This window comes from Mytilus californianus, unplaced genomic scaffold, assembly GCF_021869535.1.
Source record: "Mytilus californianus isolate M0D057914Y unplaced genomic scaffold, xbMytCali1.0.p SCAF_1, whole genome shotgun sequence".
Lineage (NCBI taxonomy): Eukaryota > Metazoa > Mollusca > Bivalvia > Mytilida > Mytilidae > Mytilus > Mytilus californianus.
The window spans coordinates 85,473,660-85,482,292 of NW_026262581.1; the positions used below are offsets into that span (position 1 = coordinate 85,473,660).

General features: G+C 29.8%; 1 long non-coding RNA gene across 1 annotated transcript; it reads right to left on the reverse strand.

The window, feature by feature from the left end:
- Nucleotides 1-1,139: 1,139 nt before the first annotated feature.
- Nucleotides 1,140-7,203, reverse strand: LOC127725629 (uncharacterized). Its single transcript, XR_007993064.1, has 3 exons — nucleotides 5,888-7,203; nucleotides 4,933-5,028; nucleotides 1,140-2,269 (listed from the first exon to the last, which is right to left on the reverse strand). It is a non-coding gene; the product is annotated as an uncharacterized LOC127725629 (long non-coding RNA).
- Between the last annotated feature and the right edge of the window lie 1,430 nt (nucleotides 7,204-8,633).

The window sequence follows — 8,633 nt, forward strand, 5'->3', positions numbered from 1 at the left end:
TCGCGGAGACTTTACTCGAAATCAAGAAAAAACCGTTTTTTTTTTTTCTTATTCGACATTGCTTTTGCATGTAAGTTGTGCGTGACAACTTAATTTTCCTTTTTTTTTTCGAAACAAAATAAATCATACTTCTCAATGCAACTATATTAGGAAACCTATTTTTGCAGTTTCGTGTTTTGATCTTTATGTTTACACTTTTTCTAACGGTCACTCTGATGTATCTGTTAAAAAAGTCGATTGACCATTTTCCACACATTTTGCGAGTAAATTTGATGATTTAAAAGATTTTCCTGGAATTATCAATAAAAAACTGGTTAAGAGTTGTACATTGTTTAAGCAATAAATAAATTTATAATCTAACAAAACTATATTACTAAGTATATATTTTTTGATTAAGTGTTTTTTTGCAAAAATAGAACAATCCGAAAGAATACTGCTATATTTTCTCGTACGTGTTTACAGTTTATTGTCTGCAACTTCAAATAGTATCTTTAAGAGCCAATCTGCCAGAAAACTATGCAAAACCGTCCGAATGTCAATTTTTCCAAATGAGTTCATATTTGGCATATTGGTGCACCTTAGTAATGTAAATAACCACACAAATTTTTTTTGGGAAAATATTAAACCGATCTGGATATTTTTTGAGCGTCATGTTTTAACAGATGAAATTGCTCGAAAACAGCAAAAATAAGCCTTTTTTGGCATATTTCGCTGGTTTAAATAAAAAAATATGGTAACATTTATAATTTTTTGATAGTTGTTCCTAGTAATACATCACTTTAAGTGTAAGAATGCATAGAATTAACAATGCTGTCTATTAAGTGTATGTATAATCTAACTGTTTCAATATGTCTTATTTAGCTACATGTCCAAAATGGCTGATTTTGGTCATCTTTCAGAGCCTAAATACTCCAAGACCCGTTTATTATTGTAAAACAACATATCTACTTGCAAAGTATAACTATATATACCCAATCAAAAAAAATATCAAGCTCGGCAAATAATGTTGGTGTCTGGTATATGCCACAACAAAATGGGGTAACCTGCATATTCAAATTTTCTCAATTTTGCCGTCTAATTTGTAACTACTGACATATGATAGGATCTGGACTTATAAATAAGTATAACAACAAATGGAAAAGAATAATTAATGTTTCATTTAATACATTAAGAAAATAATCATACATAAACACAAATTATTCATTATAAATCTAGAGGCTCCCAGGAGCCAAAATAGATCGTATTGACAAATTGTGCACCTAAAACGATAAAAACACATATTTCAAACGCAATCAATTTAAATTAGAAGTTAAACAATTCAGAATAAGTTCAGACTGTAAAAAAAAAGTTTCTACTGACCACTTTTGCAATTTATTCTTATAATATATTGATATAGTTGTCGGATAGTAGCAGAAAACTGTGAAAATTTGTAAATTTACACATTTCAGGGACAATAGCTCATAGATGTTATGTCCAATTTTTCAGAAAAATTTTGGGTATTTAGATCTTGTCATGTTGATAGTTTTTATCAATATATATATATTGAAAAGTTTTTAAATTTTGTATACATATATATATGTATGACACTTCGTCTAAAGTTATTAAGATGATGGTTTAAAAGTGAAAACTGTAAACAGATGATTTGAACAGACACTTAGTGATGGAAATTTTTTTATGACCCTTTGAGACTAGTATGCTAACAAGGCAAGATTTGCCAGGTACCTATATCTATGTTGCTGCAATGTGGTCAATACATACATGAAAATCATAAATGCTTCTAAAAAAAAATCCCATAACTAGACGAAAAACAAATTACTTAGTCTATAAATACCAGTGCAAAATTTATAAAGAATTTTGAATGAAATTGGATATCTGTTAAGATTACTGTACCTATAATGCTCTACATCACATCCTCGGAGATAACAGAATTAAAATAAGTCATATGAATCTTCAAATTTCAATAAAGTTGAATGTGTTTTTTTATACTTGAACAGCTATAGGTTTTATTATAAAACAAGTGTACATTAACTTTCTTGTAAAAGAAAAACCATAACATTAAAATCTCCATAAATGATGAACTGTTATTTTTTGAGACATAATCCCATGGAAGATTTAACTGATGTTTTAAAGTTGGAAAGTTTCTGTTGCTTGTTTGGTTGGTTGAAATTGTTTCTGTTAGAAGCATTATCAGTCTCCCAATCTGATGTTGATAGCTGTGAAAGTTCAGTTGTTGTTGACACTGACAGAAAGGTTAGCTGCAAGTCTAGATCTGAAAACCACAAAACATACATACATAAATCAGGCCGTTAGTTGTCATATTTTTTCATTTTCTTATTTTGGGGACTTTTATGGCTGAATATATATGCAGTATAGGTCTTGCTCATTGTTGAAGGCCATATGGCATATGAAGACCTATAGCTTTACTTCTATGTCATTTGTTCTCATTGGCAATCATACCACATTTTTTTTTAATTTCATATATACCACTGACAGGAAATAAAATTGACAACTTTTACTGTAAGTGGATGCAGTTACAAAATTCTCCTAACTAAAGCCAAATCATTTTTGCAGAATAGTTATTATCCACTCCTTTTAAGCATGTCCAAATAGCCCTTAACATCTTTACAACAATAAAAATTGCCTCCATTTGGTTTGGCATGTCAAATTACCTCTCAATATAATTTTACATTGAAAACAAACAATGGATATAATTTGACCGCTTTTAGTGACAATCTTTGAAATGGTGGCCATCTTTATATCTGTTCTCTGTGTCAAAGTACAGCTAAATATCAATATTCTTTAAAATCAAACTCAACAAAATTGAAAATTTTACCCTTTATTTGCTGTGTCCATCTTTAAAAAAAAATTTCATTGTTTTGTTGGCATGTCAAAAGTGCTATAATTCCTTAATGTCAATTTTCATATAAGGCCATCTTGAAAATGTTTGCCATTTTGGAAAAAAAAACAACCTTACTTTGTTTAGCAAGTCAAACTACCACGACTATCCCTAATTAACAATTTTCATTAAATTAACCAGTGTTGAAATTTGTGCCATCCTTGGTGGCCATCTTGAAAATGTTTGACATCAGACAATCATCCACATATTGTGCTTTTCTTTTCACTAAAGTTTCATTTAAAAAGATAACACCAGTTATCTCAGAAAAGGACAAATTTTGTGGAAGATGAAGAAAAAATGCAAGTTTGGACAGAACATTCAAGCTATAACAGCTCTAAATTTGTAATGGGATTAAATATTTGACAAAGAATAGGTTTCTAACACAGAATAAATATGGTATAAAGATAAAGTTTAATAGATTCAGCATATCAGAGAACCCCAAGATCAAATTAAGATTTAAAATTTAGTTTAATTTTGGACCCTTTGGACCTCAATGTAAACCAATTTCATAATAGGGCCCAAAAACTAAATACAGGTTAGATTCAGGCTGAATCAGCATCTTTAAAATTATTGTTGAAATCAAACACAGTTAAATTATGGACCCATTTGAACCAACTTGAAAACTGGGACCAAAATCATAAATCTAAGTACATATTTATATTCAGGATATTTGATTATTTCTATTTATCATTCAAAGAACCCTAATTCATTGTAATTAGAGTTCAAGTTTTGTTAAAATTAAACTAAGTTAAAATTTGGACCCTTTGGACTTTAAAATGTGGACAAATTTGAAAACCGGACCAAAATTAAAAATCTAAATATAAAACATTTTGTATATCAAAAGAACCTCAAGAATTCAAGTTGTGTAGAAATAAGAAAAAAAATGTTGGACCATTTTGAAATCAATGTGAACCAATATAAAATGGGGCCCAATTGCAACATCTTAAATTATTTAAATACATTGTTAGATTTAGCATATTAAGAACCCAAATAATGTATTTATTTTAATTTGTTCTTGTCCTAAACATGCATGAACTATTTGCCACTGGACATTAGCATTACCAACAACCAATCAATTAATCGAACAGGTGAAATATCTTCAAAAGTACCAATAAAAATCTCCCCCTTTTATATTTGAAAAAGTAAAATCACAAAAATACTGAACTCCAAGGAAAATTCAAAAAGGAAAGTCCCCAATCAAATGGCAAAATCAAAAGTTCAAACACATCAAACGAATGGATAACAACTGTCATATTCCTGACTTGGTACAGGCATTTTCTTATGTAGAAAATGGTGGATTGAACCTGGTTTTATAGCTAGATAATAAACCTCTCACTTGTATGACAGTCGCATCAAATTCCATTATATTGACAACGATGCGTGAACAAAACAAACAGACACAATAGGTAAAATTGTCAAAAATAGGGGTACAGCAGTCAACATTGTGTTATCATCTTAATCACTATAAAAACAAACAAATGTAACGAAGAAGCACAAAAAGGCATAAATCAAATTTAACATCCTCATTTTGCTTATATTATACGATTTTATATATCTATGTAAAATCCACCCATAAAGGATGGAAGGTTTTAAGTACTGGCGTAAAATCGCGCGTTTGAAATTCGCACAGGTAGACATAAAATAATTTTGTCGTTCAAAGTATGACAGGATACATAAATACAGAGTCACGTAAAATGGATATCACAAAAAACAGACTTAACAGTAAAAGTAATACGTATTAATAAATAAAATAATTGAAATGGAATGTATGAACAGTTCATTAGTCATCATGGTCATTGTTAGTTATTGAATGGAAACTATAGGAGCCGCCCAATATAGTACTACAAATTAAAATTAGCAAAGTGATTTTTCAATGGGAAAACCAAGTTAACAAAGACCTGTTTAATTAAACTGATGTACAAATGTATAACATGTAATTGTATAATTATGTTATTATATAAGTGATTACATATACTTTGTATGATTACCATGTTATACAAACAGTTAAATTAATATATAAGTTAATAATAACTTACCAATATCTTCTTCTATACATGTATTTAGTTTGACCTGGCTATTGTCACTTTTACAAAAATTCATCTTAATTGAGCATTGCTTGCATATATATAGCCCTACAAATAAAAAGTGTTAAACTATAAAATAATTCTTCAATTTTGTTTTACATGAAATATAATATATCAGACAGGAAATGTAGGGTAGTGTAGCATCACTGTGCATGTAGTTTAAATGTATGTTTTTTCTTTTAAAAAGGGCTCTATAAGTAATCTACATACATGTACATGTAGGGTCCTAAAATTGAACTTTACAAAAGTTTGCAATGCTTTTGATTTTTTTAGTCTCCATGGCCTATTAGTTCATTAAAAAAATATTATTCTCTGGATAAAGTTGTCTAGTGTTACATGTACAGTATGTTGTATGTAAAACATGTATTTGTATGAGGCTTTTCCACGAGATAAAAGTTTTTTTAGTAGACAAAGAGCTGAAAAACTTCCAGTAAGAACTGAAAATATAACTTAGGGGAAGAGAATAAAAACCTGACCTGCTAAACGTTGAATATGTTGAAATAGATTTTGATTATTATCATGATTCTGGTCTATAAATTGATTTTTTAAAGCAGAAAATAAATATATATTGTACCCTGGTTAATAGCTTGAAAATTAAAATTCTGTCCTAAGTTGACAAGGACATAAATATTTTGACCATTCTAACCCTCCCCCTTGCTCTTTTAATCAAATGGTCCCAAGACAGAACAATGTATATACAGATATATATTATTTGCTTGCACTTTGCCATAGATAATAAATAAGATGTCTTAGAAACAGGTCAGGTGTAAAAGAATATTCACATGCCCCTTCAACACCCCCCCCCCCCCCCCCCTTTTTTTTTAATCTAGCTAATGTATCAATTGTTGGTCCCCTAATTTCAGATTGACTATATGGAACAAATGAAAATTGATTGTAAGATTTGTACCTGTTCCTACTGGAATAACTCGTCCTGTATATAGCCTGTTTTGAAAGGGTGAAGATCCTTGGTCAGCTTTGGCTTTGCTGGAAGAGGGTTGGACGAGATGTTGACATCTTGCTTGACTATCATGTCAATGAATTCCATAAAAGTCCCTGTACTTCGAGCATATTCAAAGACAAGATGATGTAACAACCATGGGAAAATAAACCACTCCTTGTCTTATATAAAATAAGGAGTCCTGTTGGAAATTCTACACCATAGTTTTCAGTATTATTCAGACTTCCTAAATGTAGATGAATGGTAGTCTGTATCTGTATGAATATGTTTAGTTACCAATGCTGGTTTCAAAACCACGGTAGAGAGAGTGTCGTTGATTTATTGATGGTGCGCCAGAGCAGTTTTGACACTCTCAATCTCAATTCTGGTGCGAGCAAGGTCACAGACAGGTTCCACTCGTTCACTTTTTTTTTTACAAAGAATGATTTAGAATACTTTTGTTTTGCTCGTTGAAATCTAAAAACACTTTTTGCTGTTCATGGACTTATTTTTCCAATCAATATTTATCATGTTTATGCACTAAATTATTGTCATGATTGTCAAATTTCTTGGCAGTAATTATTTTTTTTGGAAATGCTATTTTGGTCTTTAGTGCAATCAGATATCTTAAATAGTTTGTAGAATGTAGATGTATAAGGCTGGGATAGCCCACATGCTCATCGTAGATTATTAAAGTCACAAACTTCACTGTAAACATTTGTCTGCCAAACCATCACTGGGAGCTGACATGTTTGAGATCTTACCCAAGGGAGATAAGCGATGGAAGAGCATAAAAGATGGACTCCCTGGTTTCAGACAATTTATTGATTTTTGGACTTGCAGTACAAATACGTCTTATTTCATTTTTCAGACAAATTGATTTTACTTGTTCGAATGATTTTATGAGCCATTTTAGTACCAATTGTGTTTAGAATTTAATTAAAATCAAAATCAAAATGTGTCAATTTGGGACTAAAATCACCATTCTTCCAAGGCATAAATTAACATATAATAGTCATTTGCCAAGCTTAATATTTTGTTTTGATATAAAACATACGCCATATTTAAAACCAATATAAGTTGCAAACAAATCCGGAATGGGTCTTGCAAGATAGAAGCGAATGAAAACCACGTAAATTCATGTATGATAAACCCCGCCTTTGTGTCCCTGCTCCTGGCAATGTGCCAAATCGTTTAAATTTTCATTTGTATTGATCATAACATAGTAAAATGGATGAGTTTCAGCTGACATTACTCTAAAAAACTCAACTATCCCATTTAATATGCTTCTGGGTCATTCATAAAAGGCATAAAAAAATTGGATTGAATTAAGTGGTCAAATTCTTTTATCTTATGTCAAGGATTAAGATGATGTATAAAAATTTGTCAAGTGATTGTCGATTTGGACGATTTTCTGAATATTGCATGGTTTTCTGGCGGATTGGCTCTAAATGCTCATTAGAAAAACCTGTTGATAAAAGTGTTGGTAAGTTTCTACAAATTTGATAATATCATTCAAAATTTTTCGGAGACCTTACTCGAAATCAAGAAAAACAGAATTTTTTTTTTATTCGACATTGATTTTTCATGTAAGTTATGCGTGACCACTTAACTTTCCTTTGTTTTTTTCGAAACATAATAAATCATACTTCTCAATGCAACTATATTAGGTAAACTATTTTTGTAATTTCGTGTTTTGATCTTCATGTTTAATTGTTCATCAATAAATTTATTATCTAACAAAACTATATTATATATTTTTTGATTAAGTGTTTTTTGCAAAAATAGATCAATCCGTAGGAATATTGTTATATTTTCTCGTACGTGTTTACAGTTTATTCTCTGCAACTTCAAATAGTATTTTTAATGCTCATTAAAAAAAACCTATTGATAAAAACGTTGGTAAGTTTCTACAAATTTGATAACATCATTCAAAATTTTTCGGAGACCTTAATCGAAATCAAGAAAAACAGAATTTTTTTTTCTTATTCGACATTGCTTTTGCATGTGTTTTGCGAGACCACTTAATTTTCTTTTGTTTTTTCGAAACAAAATAAATCATATTTCTCAATGCAACTATATAAGTTAAACAATTTTACAGTTTCGTGTTTTGATCTTCATGTTTACACTTTTTTTAACGGTCACTCTGATATATCTGCTAAAAAAGTCGCTTGACAATTTTTCCACACATTTGCGAGTAGATTTGACATTTTAAAAGATTTTCCTCGAATTATTAATAAAAAACTGGTGAAGAATTGTAAATTGTTTAAGCAATAAATAAATTTATAATCTAACAAAACTATATTATATATTTTTTGATTAAGTGTTTTTTTGCAAAAATAGATCAATCCGAAAGAATATTGCTATATTTTCTCGTACATGTTTACAGTTTATTGTCTGCAACTTCAAATAGTATCTTTAATGCTCATTAGAAAAACATGTTGATAAAAGTGTTGGTAAGTTTCTACAAATTTGATAATATCATTCAAAATTTGTCGCGGAGACTTTACTCGAAATCAAGAAAAAACCGTTCTTTTTTTTTCTTATTCGACATTGCTTTTGCATGTAAGTTGTGCGTGACAACTTAATTTTCCTTTTTTTTTCGAAACAAAATAAATCATACTTCTCAATGCAACTATATTAGGAAACCTATTTTTGCAGTTTCGTGTTTTGATCTTTATGTTTACACTTTTTCTAACGGTCACTCTGATGTATC